This window comes from Physeter macrocephalus, chromosome 16, assembly GCF_002837175.3.
Source record: "Physeter macrocephalus isolate SW-GA chromosome 16, ASM283717v5, whole genome shotgun sequence".
Taxonomy (NCBI): Eukaryota; Metazoa; Chordata; class Mammalia; order Artiodactyla; family Physeteridae; genus Physeter; species Physeter macrocephalus.
Window position 1 is genome coordinate 11,663,407 of NC_041229.1, and position 14,088 is coordinate 11,677,494.

The following is a 14,088-nucleotide window of genomic DNA, read 5'->3' on the forward strand; positions in this document are numbered from 1 at the left end:
TTCCAGGTTACTTATCCGTTCTTCTGCCTCAGTTATTCTGCTATTGATTCCTTCTAGAGAATTTTTAATTTCATTTATTGTGTTGTTCATCATTGTTGGTTTGCTCTTTAGTTCTTCTAGGTCCTTGTTAAATGTTTCTTGTATTTTCTGCATTCTATTTCCAAGATCTTGGATCATCTTTACTATCATTACTCTGAATTCTTTTTCAGGTAGACTGCCTATTTCCTCTTCATTTGTTTGGTCTGATGGTTTTTTACCTTGCTTCTTCATCTGCTGTGCGTTTCTCTGTCTTCTCATTTTGCTTAACTTACTGTGTTTCAGGTCTCCTTTTCGCAGGCTGCAGGTTCGTAGTTCCTGTTGTTTTTGCTGTCTGCCCCCATTGGGTAAGGTTGGTTCAGTGGGTTGTGTAGGCTTCCTGGTGGAGGGGACTGGTGCCTGTGTTCTTCTGGATGAGGATGGATTTTGTCTTTCTGGTGGGCAGGACTGCATCTGGTGGTGTGTTTTGGGGTGTCTGTGACCTTATTATGATTTTAGGCAGCCTCTCTCCTAATGGGTGGGGTTGTGTTCCTGTCTTGCTAGTTGTTTGGCATAGGGTGTCCAGCACTGTAGCTTGCTGGTCATTGAGTGGAGCTGGGTCTTAGTGTTGAGATGGAGATCTCTGGGAGCGCTTTCGCCGCTTGATATTATGTGGAGCCAGGAGGTCTCTGGTGGACCAATGTCCTGAACTCGGCTCTCGCACCTCAGAGGCACTGGCCTGACACCCAGCCGGAGCACAAAGACCCTGTCAGCCACACGGCTCAGAAGAAAAGGGAGGAAAAAAGCAAGCAAGCAAGCAAGAAAGAAAGAAAGGAAGGAAGAAAGAAAATAAAGTTATTAAAATTAAAAATAATTATTAAAAATAAAAAAATTAAAAAGTAATAAAAATAGAAAAATGGACAGACAGAACCCTAGGACAAATGGTAAAGGCAAAGCTATACAGAGAAAATCACACAAAGAAGCATCACATACACACTCACAGAAAGAGAACAAGGAAAAAATATATATATATCATTGCTCCCGAAGTCCATCACCTTTATTTTGGGATGATTCGTTGTCTATTCAGATATTCCACAGATGCTTGGTACATCAGGTTGATTGTGGAGATTTAATCCGCTGCTCCTGAGGCTGCAGGGAGAGATTTCCCTTTCTCTTCTTTGTTCGCACAGCTCCAGGGGTTCAGCTTTGGATTTGGCCCCGCCTCTGCGTATAGGTCGCTGGAGGGCGTCTGTTCTTTGCTCAGACAGGACGGGGTTAAAGGCGCTGCTGATTCGGGGGCTCTGGCTCACTCAGGCCGGGGGGGGGGGGGTGGAGGGAGGGGTGCGGATGCGGGGCGAGCCTGCGGCGGCAGAGGCCAGCGTGACGTTGCACCAGCCTGAGGCGCACCGAGCGTTCTCCCGGGGAAGTTGTCCCTGGGTCACGGGACCCTGGCAGTGGCGGCTGCACAGGCTCCCGGGAGGGGAGGTGTGGAGAGTGACCTGTGCTCGCACACAGGAATCTTGGTGGCAGCGGCAGCAGCCTTAGCATCTCATGCTCGTCTCTGGAGCTCGTTTAAGCGGTGCTCTGAATCCCCTCTCCTCGTGCACCCTGAAACAATGGTCTCTTGCCTCTTCGGCAGGTCCAGACTTTTTCCCGGACTCCCTCCTGCCTAGCCGTGGCGCCCTAGCCCCTTCAGGCTGTGTTCACGCAGTCACTCCCAGTCCTCTCTCTGGGGTCTGACCTCCGAAGCCCGAGCCTCAGCTCCCAGCCCTCACCCGTCCCGGCAGGTGAGCAGACAAGCCTCTCGGGCTGGTGAGTGCCGGTCGGCACCGATCCTCTGTGCGGGAATCTCTCCGCTTTGCCTTCCGCACCCCACTGCTGCGCTCTCCTCCGCGGCTTCGAAGCTCGCCCCGTCCGCCACCCACAGTCTCCGCCCGCGAAGGGGCTTCTAGTGTGTGGAAACCTTTCCTCCTTCACAGCTCCCTCCCACTGGTGCAGGTCCCGTCCCTATTCTTTTGTCTCTGTTTTTCCTTTTTTCTTTTGCCCTACCCAGGTACGTGGGGAGTTTCTTGACTTTTGGGATGTCTGAGGTCTTCTGTCAGCGTTCAGTAGGTGTTCTGTAGGAGCTGTTCCACATGTAGATGTATTTCTGATGTATTTGTGGAGAGGAAGGTGATCTCCGCGTCTTACTCCTCCGCCATCTTGAGGGTCTCCAGCCAAGTCATTCTTGATAGAAAGAACAGAATCGAAGGATATGTCCTTCTAGGTATCAAGATTTATTATAAAGCTGTAAGTTATCAAGATAGTGTGGTTTTAGGTCAGGGATAAATAGATAGGCCAGTGGATAAAATAGAGAATTCAGAAATAATCCATGCACACAAAGCAGGCATTGCGATACAATGGAGAAAGGATAACTCTACAAATGGTGCTTGGGCTGTTTGTTACCAAATGAAAAGAAAAAGTGTATCCCAATCTCACACAAAAATCAATCCTAGTAGATTAAAGACAAATATAAAACTTGAAATTTTAAAACTTTGGGGAGAAGACCTTTATGAACTTGAGGTAAGAAAGGATTTTAAAAAACACACACAGGCAGATGCCACTAATTACTGATTGATAAATCAACTATATTAAAATTAAGAATGTGTATTCCTTACATAAACAGTAGAGTAAAAACAGATCACAAATTGGGAGAAGATATTTTCAACATATGTAATCATAAAGATTAGAGTCCAGAATATAAAAGAATTCTACGAATCAATAAGGATGATAATTTATCAGAAAAAATTGAGCAAAAGACATAAACAGATGGCACAGAAGAAGAAACAAAAATGACTCATAAATCCATGTAAAGATACTTAACCTTAATAGTAATCTAGACAATTTAAATAAGAAATACGATATACTGTTTCACACTCAACAGATTGGCAAAAATAAAAAAAGATTTACGAAACCAGGTTTGGTCAAGGAAGCCAAGCAATGTCAACTCTCATGCATGAGGTTCAGAGAACAAATGGATACAATCACTTTGGGATTCGCATTACTTTGTAAAGTTGAACATCCCCTGTGACCTAGCAAATTCACTCCTGGATATATAACTTGGGAAGGAAAAATGTGCATGGTAGCGCTGTTGATAACAACAGTAGAAGAAACATGATGCAATTCAAATATCCTTCTATAATAGAATAGTAAATAAATTGTGGGTTATTCCTATAATGGAGTAGTACAGTTGGCCCTCCATATCCTTGGCTTCTACATTTGCAGATACAATCAATCACCGACTGAAAATATTTTGGGGAAAAAAAATTCCAGAAAGGTCCAAAAGGCAACACTTGAATTTGCTGTGGACTGGCGACCATTTACACAGCATTTACATCGTATTCACAACTACTTAACATAGCATTTACATTGTATTGGGTATTATAAGTAATCTAGAGGTGATTTAAAGTATGCGGAAGGACGTATGTAGGCTTTATGCAAATACTATGCCATTTTATATAAGGGACTTGAGCATCTGTGGATTTTGGTATCTGAGGGGGGTCCTGGAACCAATCCCCTGAGGATATCAAGGACGACTGTATACAAAAGTAAAAATGAATGAACTAGAGATAGCATGGATGAATCTCAAAAATGATGGTGTTGAGTGAAAAAAGCAAGTCAGTAAATACATACAGTATGATCCATTTTATATACAATTTGAACAAAGGAAAAGGGAAGTCATTTATTGTTTGGGGTTACATATATGGGTGGTAAAATTAAAAGGAGAAAATATGAATGATTTAAAAGATAATGATTACCTTGAGGAGGGTTCGTGTATAGATTTGATTGGGGAGAGTCATACAAGGATGTTTCAAGGTATGTATTGGTAATATTCTATTTTGTGACCTATGTGGTTGGTACATGGGTGTTCAGCTTATTATGATTGTTTATCTTTATACACTCTCTTGTATATATATAACCTACTTCACAACAAAAATTTTAATTAAACATTTACAATTCTGCAAAGTGAACATTTGGACATTTTCTTTCATTATTTACAAACATGTGTCTCAAAGCCTTTTAATAAATTAGAAATCACATTCATAAGTAAAAATAACATTAACACCAGAAAACCCAATTAATTTGCTGCTATGTGCCTGATAATTATAGAATTCTGGCTAAGTATCGAAAATTTTCAAGAATAATGAAGCTTATTCTGTACTTTGCTCCTACTAAGATATCCCTACATAATAATTACTTAAAGCCTCATCTTTAAAAAATATGCTTCATAATATACATAATATATTAGTAAACTAGTACCAATGTCTAACTTGTACATAAGCGTAAATATTATATTGGAGCATGCTCAAAAAATTTTTTACTGAGTGGGCAATTAAAACATTTGAAGACCACTGCTCAAGAAACCGTTTGGCAGCCCCTCTGTAACCAAGGGTGCCTAAGAGTCATCTGAGCACATGTTTAAAATGCTGTCTCCTGGACATACCCCCAGGATTCTGTAAAGTTAGTATGGAGAGGGCCCCGGAACATGCATTTTTAATACACAATCCAGGCTGTTCTGATATAAGTAGTTCCCCTGCCGCAATTTTGCTCTAAGTTTAGACAACAGTCAAGCCACATCTTTAGAGAACTGTGTCCCCAGACTGTACAGAATGGCCTTGACTGGATTGAACTTTGGCATGATGCCATCGAGGGGCTCTGGCAGAAGGAAATGGCCTTTTAAAATTCAAGCCAGCAACCGGGATGAAGCTATACTTGATGATATAATGTATGGAGAGGGCAGATCATAAAGCCCAGCACAGAGTGCATACTCAATAAATGGTCACTTCTTATGTTATAATTCTGTCTTATGTGTTAATTCTCCTTATGAGAGCACTTAGGAGTAAGTTCTTTCTGCTCTAAGTATAGGGAATAATTATGCTATTCTTTATAATACAGCAATTTGATGGTCTCCTTAGTTCAATTTATTTTGATACTGAGTTTAAATGGCTGTCATAGTGACAAAAGATACCTCCCACGAATATGTAGATCCCAACAGAAAAATGAGTCATTGGTTGGACTTACTAAATGATTATACCTATTTCCTTATCCTAAGTAGTCTGTTTTTATACTATAGACACTCCATTGAGTGACTTTGCATTGCTTCCTAGGCAGCGTAGAACCAAATTAGTGGCTCTTCCTTAGCATCTATGTAGAATTTCATGACATGCAAAAAAAGTATAATTTTTTATACTATTTTATGTTCTTACCCCTTTTTCTCACCTACTTCTAAATAATGCATTTGCGGGTTATTTCTATATTCCTGTATTGCCTTAAAGAGTTGTTGGAGTAGAGCCAGAGGAAGGGAAAGAAGGTGTGAGTGAGTAGGAACATGGATGGGAAGAGGAAGAAAAGTGAGCAGCTAGAAGGGACCAAAGCGTCTAGGTCAGTTCAAGCTCATTCATGCCCTGGGGCAATAATCAGAATTAGGGTTCAAGTAGCCAGTTCATATTCCATGGATATTTCTCTTTCATGGATATTTATCCACTAGTTCTATATTTATCCACTAGTTCTATAATACTAACAAATTAATAAGCTCTTTTATAGAGAGTTACCTGTTATTTTTGCTTATAGACTGGTCTCCATTGCATCGTATAAGGCAGTGGTCCCGAGCCTTTTAGGCACCAGGGGCCGGTTTCGTGGAAGACAGTTTTTCCACGGACAGAGGGCTGCGGGGGTAGGGGGCGTGTTTCAGGTGGTAATGAGAGCGATGGGGAGCCGCAGATGAACCTTCGCTCGCTCTCCTGCCGCTCACCTCCTGCTGTGCGGCCGGGTTCCTAACTGGCCGCGGACCCTCTACCGGTCCGTGGCCCGGGGGATGGGGACACCTGGTAAGGTTTGAGATGCATCTTTTTAATTAATTGGGGGAAATTTCCAAGTGTTCAATTTGGAGGATGATAGAGGAGCAGTCCTTCTTCAATTTCTCTTGGATTCTTAGAAAATTTATTTTAATCTTTAAATTTTCATTGGTTGAATTTTCATAGGCTAATGGAATTGTTATCAGTCTAACTAGCCTTAATAGGACTTTGTGAGGATCACTATTTTGAAAAGAAGTTCCTATTTTTAAGTGCTAGTTAAGAGCAATTTTTCATCTTATATTTCTACCTGCTGATAACATTTAGGAAAAATATCCAAGTGCAATAATAATGGGTCTTAAATGAGTATGTTTACATAATTTTTAATAAATGAAAACTTCTCATTTTCTTTTCATTAATGCTTCACTGTTTTTAATAGCTTTTAATGTCTCATACCTTTTTGGAAAGCCTGCATGCTCGATAGTTTTCCCTTTTTGACAGTACTTCAGCATTCAGAAACACCGGCAAGCTTTTTGGAGAACATTCCAATAAGAGGTATCTATATGAATGCTTTTACAGTAAGTGGGCTAGTATTCTTAAGAGGTTAATAACTTTGCTGATTTGGTCCCTCTGCAGGTTAAAATTAATTGGGGAAAAGAAGCCACTCAAATACTTTACAGGACAGACAAAGGGTATTAGGGAATGGTAAACAAATAAAACAGGTTTTAAAGTAATTCATGGTATACTCTCTCACTGACACTGAAAAGCAGTGTTTTACTACAAGAAGGAATTTATTCTTATACCTTTTTAATGATTTGTAATGTCAATAAGGAAAGAGAAATAGTAAAAGGCAGTTTAATTGGCATTCTTAGAAACACGGTCCTCTGCTAACTTCTCTTCCATACAGTACAACGACAACGATGGCATTGAGATAACGAAGATTGAAAAAAATAAAAGCCTGCTGTATACTTATTATATACAGAGCCCCATGCTAAGTGGCTTAGATTTGTCATTTCACTAAGTACTTCAAAATAGCATAGAGAATAAGTAGTAGTATTCCTATTTTATAGATTTGGTAGGTTCTCAGAAAGATTAAATAACTTGCCTGATATCTTCTTACACTCAACACGACTGGCCACTCTATCCTGCTTGAAATACTCTCTTTCCTTGGTATCAGTCACACTTGCTCTTGAGTTTTGCTTGGCTTTTCCTGGCTATTCCTCAGTTTCCTTTGGTCACTCCTCCCTCTCTTCTTAACCTCTAAATTTTGATCCTGCAGATTCTCAGGCCCCCTGAAAGTGGGGCCCCTTCTCTCTCTCTCTAATTCTGTCCTCTGCTTAAATGCCATCTAAATGTATAGGATTCCTATATATGGCTTATCACCACCCCAGACTAGTCTGACAAGCTCCTGTCATATATCTTCCTGCCTACTTGACACGTCTGCTTGGATCTCTTACAGACATTGCCTGCTCAACATATACCAAACTGAACAGTTGATTTTCTCCCTGACACTATTTCTCACTCTTTTTCTATCTCAGTAAATGACATCATCATCCATCTTGCTGTACAAATCAGAAACAGTTTTGATTTCTATCTTTCCCCTATCTTCAAATCCCATGTATGACTTAGTCTCATAGCTTCTTCCTTCAAAATATAGCTCGAAGTCATCTATTTCTTCCTAAGTCCCTGGGCTTTTGCCAACCACCCAGCCCTGTACAAGAGTCACTTGTTTTTCCTGCTTCCTCTCTTTCTCTCTACAAATCCATTCTCCATATAGCGTTTAGAGTTATTTTTTAATGTAAATTGGTAGGAATAAATAGGCAGAGCACAGAGGGTTTTCAGGGCAATGAAAGTATTCTGTATGATACTATAATGGTGGGTACATGTCATCATACTTTTGCCAAAACCCATAGAGTGTACGTCACCAAGAGTGAACCCTAGTGTAAACCATGGGCTCTGGATGATGATGTGTCAGTGCAGGTTCATTGATTGTAACAGATGCATGGCTCGGTGTGAGATGTTGCTGGTGGGGGAAGCTGTGCTTGTGTGTGGGCGGGGGATATTTGGGAAATCTGTGTAGCTTCTGCTCAGTTTTGCTGTGAACCAGAAACTGCTCTAAAAAATAAAGTATTTCTTACAAAGTAAATTGGATGATACCACTCTCCTACTAACAATCTTCTAGTGGCTTACAGTTGCCTTGACATAGAATTCAGATTTTTTATGGCTGAAAAGGCCCCTGCCTACCTCTCCAGCCATAGCGTGTGGCAACCCACAACAGCTCTCCTCTTCCCTGCAAATGCCATTCTCAAGCCTCAGGGCCTTGCCCTTGCTCTGGCCTCTGTCTGAACCTCCTCCTTCATGCTTGCTTGGTTCCTTCTTTTCCCTTAAATCTCAGCTGAAATGATACCACTCAGAAGGCCTACTTGACCACTGTATCTAAATGAATTTTCTACCCCCATTTACCCCCATAGCATCCTATTTGCTTTTCTCATAGGACTTTTCTCCTTTGGAAATTACATCTTTATCAGTTTTCATTTACTGCTGTAGACCAATACCTGGTACAAGGGAAGCAATCAATAAATATTTGAAAAATGAATGAATGAATGAAATGTATCTGGCTAGTAAGTGGTGAAACTAGGACTCAAACCCAGAATCTGTCTGACTCCAGAATCTGTGTTCTAAACGCTATGCTAGGAGTAAAATCAATTCGTGTTCAGTGGAATTTTAGAGTAAAATTAATTTTAGCATAAAAATCTAAAATTCTTTTAAAATGTGATAATCCACATGATAACCCTCCAAGGACAACAGAGTACTTGATTGACCTCTCTCTTAGTGTTGCTGGGTAACATAGAGTATCCAGCAGTATACAGTATGACAGTATGGATAACCTGTCATATTTGGCATTTTATTTGCTAAGATGCCCAGACAAGATCCCTTGCAGTAATTCTTTCAACTTTGTCAAATATTCTGGGAAATCAAATAAAATGACTTCGGGCAAGTTACTTAACTTCTTTAGACCAGCATCTATAAAATAGGAAAAATAATGATTTCATAGGATTATTTAGGAGGAATAAAGGAAATAGATGAAAAATCCTCACCACAGGGTTGGTATACAGTAAGTAAATAATAACCGTGGTTCTTTAAAAAATATCTTAATTCTTCGGTTGATTTAAAAACTCTGATCTTCAGGGTTAACTAGGGCTTCTTTTTAAACTATTTCTCAATTCTGACATGATTTGGATGAGCTGAATTGACATGCCAAGTCATCAAAGACTAATGATAGCTGGAAAAAATAAGCAGGAGAGTTGCCTCTTCAGGGGGACCCGAGAAATCCACAGGCAGCTTCTAAATCTCAATGAACTGACTTCTAAATTTCCATTGAGTTTACACTTTATTGCAAAGGACAGCTACAGTCCTGATTTGAAGTCAGTGCCATTCTTGGAATTTGTGTCTGGTTCATGAGCTTACATTTCTGACAAAGCTTTGAGGAATATATAAGAAAAAGGGAGCAACATATATGTTTTTCCAAATTACTTTTAAAGAGAAGTTTGATTCCGTTCATTGATTCTGCCTAAAACAACAACAAAGTAAAACAAACACACACTGATATTTAGGGATAGGAATTTTTCTTTTCTTTCCTTTTTTTTTTTTGCCTCAGGGGACTTTGCTTTCCAGTATTTGCCAAGTGCTCTATTTCACATGGTGTAATGAGAGTCTTGGGTCCCATTTTTTTTTTTTTTGAGATCAGTTTGAGAGGACCATATTTCTTTCATAAGAAAAAACCTCAGAATTTCTTTTCTGTCTCTCAGGTTTTGGATGTTATTGTGACAAAACTAGACAAGCTGGTAGAGGGAGAGCCATGGAAAGTTCTGAGAATCTGAAAACATAACAAATGGAGTTGAATGGATTTTGAACAATAGATTCCTCATCTAACTCAGGAGAAATTAAATAGAGCTTTTGCTAAATATTTCACATTTTAGAGAAGAAAAACTCAGAGCTAAATACTACAAATTTTAAGACTCATCATAATGAGAGTCTTTTCTTACAACTCATCCTGGAGTCTTACATTTAAACACACACACACACACACACACACCTGTAGAAGTAAATGGCACCTTTGCTGTCCTTGATGACTGGGACTTAGGCAAAAGAGAATGGCCAAGGAAACAGTTTTACAACATCCTAGGGGGAAATTATTGGTATTTCTTATGTATCTTATGAACTGGACTTAATATTTATTTACTTGTTGTGCAACGTAGTCAGTTTAGTGTTAGTTAGTAATCAGTTTAGTGTTGAGGTAATTGTATCAAGACACTTTGTTCTTTCCTTTATATGGCTTAGTGTCTACAAAGAATATTTTATTAAATTCAAACTTTCTTCCTCAGGGTAATCCAGTCTTTACATTTCATTTCTTGGATCTGGATTCCATTAGATTTCTGAGGGAGTCACGGCTCTCCTTCTTAGAGTATTTCCAAACATCTCAGAAAGAGAATTAAGATAATTTTCTCCTACCTTTTAACGAAATCTGCTTAGGAGTTTTAGCAAGAGAGAACTTTCCTTTTCTTGTCATTTTTGGAAGGGGAATTTAGTTACCTTTGATGGCATCTGGTCAACCTGGCTCCCTAGAGGTCCCATGAGAAGTAAGGGCCAACCCCGATCCATCTGCGTTCTCTCTACTATCCTCAGCTGCCCTTTCTTAAATGTTGGAGTGAAATCTTCTTATCCTACCTTCACAAAACTGAAAGGTTATGCCACTCTCATTTTTCCAACCTATGTACATTTACATTCTTCTGGTGAGAAGGAAAAACCCAGAATAGGATTGGAATAAATAATGTAGGAATTTGTGAAAATGCTTGCATTTTCAGTTGTTTATAAAAATAAAACTGCCATAGGAGCATGCATTGTCAGTGATCACTTCATGTTTTGGAAGTGGCATTTAAAGAACCCACTTCTAAGATTAGACTAAAAGGTGAGGCATTGGGTTGTTTCTGTAATATTCAAGCACCTCAGAATGACACTTTTTGGTAGAAGACTTAGAAATACACCCATACATTGCACAACATTTTTTAATGGAAAATTTCAACCACCATCCAATTTTAAGTTCTATAGTTTCAAGCTGCCACCACAGTATGGAAAACTCGAAGGGAGAGGAAATATAAAGAGTTCATACTGCTGTAGCTGTGAGGTCTCCTGGCTTCTAGGAGTCATGGGTGCCTCTTTGGGGGTCTACCCAGGAAAGTTGACTTTTGATGAATTTGTGTTTTTAGAGTATAATACCTGGGAACACAACAAAATCCTCATTTGTTGTGACTGTCGTAAACTGCTCTTCCTAAAATTAAAAGTGTTTAGAGTTGTATGTGGAGATGTGTTTCCCTAGGATTTAGGCAACCTGTGCTTTCAGGGCAGTTTGCCTAAATAGTGTGCATTTAAACTGATTGCAGTCATTTGCTAAATTGTTCACTATGGTCCAAGGTGGTGGTGGGTTTTTAAGATAAATGTGGTAAGATTTCTCTCCCTCTGTTGACTTAGTTCTTGATTTCCACTTAAAGTTAACTAGTGAAAGTAATTGTTTATGAAAAGGGCCAAAAGGGCAAAAGTACAACTAATAAATGTTAACACATGGGAGATGTGAATACAATCTACAGGGGCCAAGCATCTCTAGACTCTGCTAATCTGGAATTAATATTTAGAGTATTTCCATTCCTGGGCTTCCCTGGTGGCGCAGTGGTTGAGAGTCCGCCTGCTGATGCAGGGCAGGCGGGTTCGTACCCCGGTCTGGGAAGATCCCACGTGCCGCGGAGCGGCTGGGCCCGTGAGCCATGGCCGCTGGGCCTGCGTGTCCGGAGCCTGTGCTCCGTGAAGGGAGAGGCCACAACAGTGAGAGGCCCAGGTACCGCATAAAAAAAAAAATAATAATAATAATAATAATAATATTTCCACTCCTGTCTTGGAGGTTCAAAGTAAGCATTTAGAATCTGTGGCTTTTTTAGAGCAAAAAAAAAAAAAAATGTGTTCTGTGCTATCCACAGTTCTCACTTTATGCCTTTAATATTCTGTTACAACACCTAGGCACTTTCACATTTTATGCTCATTTATCATTCATCATTTTCCCTTGTCGATGCCAAATTGCTTTCTGATCAGGACTCTTCAAGAGAGCAGAATTCCTCTTTTGCAGGGATGCAGATATTTCTTAACAGCATTTTGCAGTCGTGAATTCAGAGACTCATGGAGAATATCATTGAATATACACTTGTAACTCCTTGATTTGAATGATCCACGTAGATATTTAAACTACATTCAAGGACTAGGACAGCTGGTTGCATTGAGAATGTTTGTGGCAGGTAAGAGGAAAGTACAGGAGCCACGCATTTTTGTCTTTGATTAACATATAATTAACTTAATAGCATATTTCTGTGTGAATAGAGTGTTTAAATCAGAAAAATTTTGTGAGTTCTAGATAGATCCAATGCAAAGATTTTCAAGACCTAAAGTACAATAATTAAATATGTTATCCTTTTCAGTAAAATCATATATTTTTGCCCAACTAAAAATAGGGTAGTGTCACTGGATTATTGTACCCTAAACTATTCCCCAAAGAAATTCAGGAGTTAGTGGGGGAAATCAAGAATGGTATGTCATGGTTTGTAAAGGCACAAAAGGCTGAAAAGACTGCTATCATTCTCATATGTCTCATTAGAAGCTGGAAATTACTCAATAAACCTATAAGCACAAGCACACATATATGAGTGGGTTTGCATTTTTCCTTAGCTAGTACTTTAAGCCATTGTAACTTCAACCTTGCAGCATGATTTAGGATTGAATAATAGTAAATACGGGTGGGAAAGCATTTGTTATGAAAGATGCTCCATGAGCATAAGGTATTGTTATTTCATCTGATGAGAGAATGTCTAAGTTTCAAAACTACTTCATCATCAATATTTTATGCTAATGAATGAAACAGCAGCTAAGCCAGAGGCCACATGCAAACAGAAACACACTGCAAAATGTACAATGAACATTCTTCCTCCATTTGTTTCCTTAACAAATAGAATTTGATTACCGAGTTCTTCATGGAGCGATGAGTCTTTGTGTTTTATTTCTGACTATAGACAGAGATCTGTCCCTTTGCCACGGAGATGTTGTCTTATGTAAGAGTCATATTTCAGCAAACATAATTAAACCATCACAAACAGAGTCTTCCATTAGTCAGACCAGAGTTATGGTTGTTGTGCTTTAGATTCATAAGAAAGTATTTCACGTTCTGCTGGGGGAAAAGAAAGACCGCTAAATATTTCATGGCTTTTCTTGATCACATTGTTTATTTCTCAGCATTTTAAAGAGATACTTAATTTTTCTCGACAGGTGTTTTTGTCAACACGTTAGAGAGATAGATATTAAGGGCAAAATTTGCATGGGATACCAAGAGCTGGTATTTTCCTGGAATGATGCTTACTGGGTGCATAAGAATAAATCTCACACTGTTCTCCATAAATGTCCTTGGCATTTGATGTGTTCTCTAAAGCTATATTCTGGTAATGTTCCACATCTAAGGTTTCGAGGAGGGGGAGAAATCATATTTTGATTGGTGTCGTTCAATATACGTTTGGGTTTCATGCAAAAATAAAACGCGGACACTAGAGGGTGCTGTTTGATTTTCTTTTTCACTGAGTTGTGCTGCAGGTTCCCCGTGAATCAGGGCTCTGAAAAATGCCATCGTGTTCTCCTAACCAGGACCAAATTGCACTGCTATACAGGATGTAGAAATCCCCTGAGTTCAAGGAGAGAGGCTGGAAGGTTCAAAATGGGGTAGATGCTAAATTAATTCAGAATTAGTAAAGAAGTAATTCTTTATTACTTTAAACCTGTATGATTGTCATTTTTTGATAATTACTTAATTTCCTTGGTTGAAAGAAGTTTTATTAGATTTCAAGCTCTCACTAAATGTCAGATGGTTCTAAAAATAGCTAGAATATTAGACAATGTGAAACAATTCATGCTCTCAAGTTTTGGCCCTAGGATTTTGAGCACAGCGCATACTTACTACTGGTTAAGAAACTAATTATAGAATTCTCAATTGTCAGAAATGCCAGACCCCGAGATGTTGTTTCTTTTGCTATCAGAGAAATACCAAGTTAATAAGATTCCCAATTCCTTTTTCACCTTCACTAAACATGTGCTTCCCCCTCGCCCCAGCCCCCCATCCCCCCACCCCGCTTCCTTGAAGCAAATCTTTTTGAGTGAC

The 14,088-nt window shown here is 39.4% G+C and overlaps 1 protein-coding gene and 1 long non-coding RNA gene across 7 annotated transcripts in view; one reads left to right on the forward strand and one right to left on the reverse strand.

Annotated features, from left to right (window-relative positions):
- LOC102993987 (uncharacterized) overlaps positions 1 to 14,088 on the forward strand; it is a 94,345-nt gene that overhangs the window by 57,203 nt on the left and 23,054 nt on the right. The gene's annotated exons all lie outside the window — the stretch shown is intronic.
- The window catches only part of TECTA (tectorin alpha), an 87,381-nt gene continuing 84,369 nt past the window's right edge, over positions 11,077 to 14,088 (reverse strand). The window contains exons 25-26 of one of the 2 annotated variants that reach the window (XR_003683572.2): positions 12,907 to 13,107; positions 11,077 to 12,257 (exon numbers count right to left, since the gene is read on the reverse strand). The gene's annotated coding sequence lies outside the window, so the exon portion shown is untranslated. Of the gene's footprint in view, positions 12,258 to 12,405; positions 13,108 to 14,088 lie in introns of those variants that run through there. The other variant, XM_028501049.1, reaches the window with a different exon arrangement.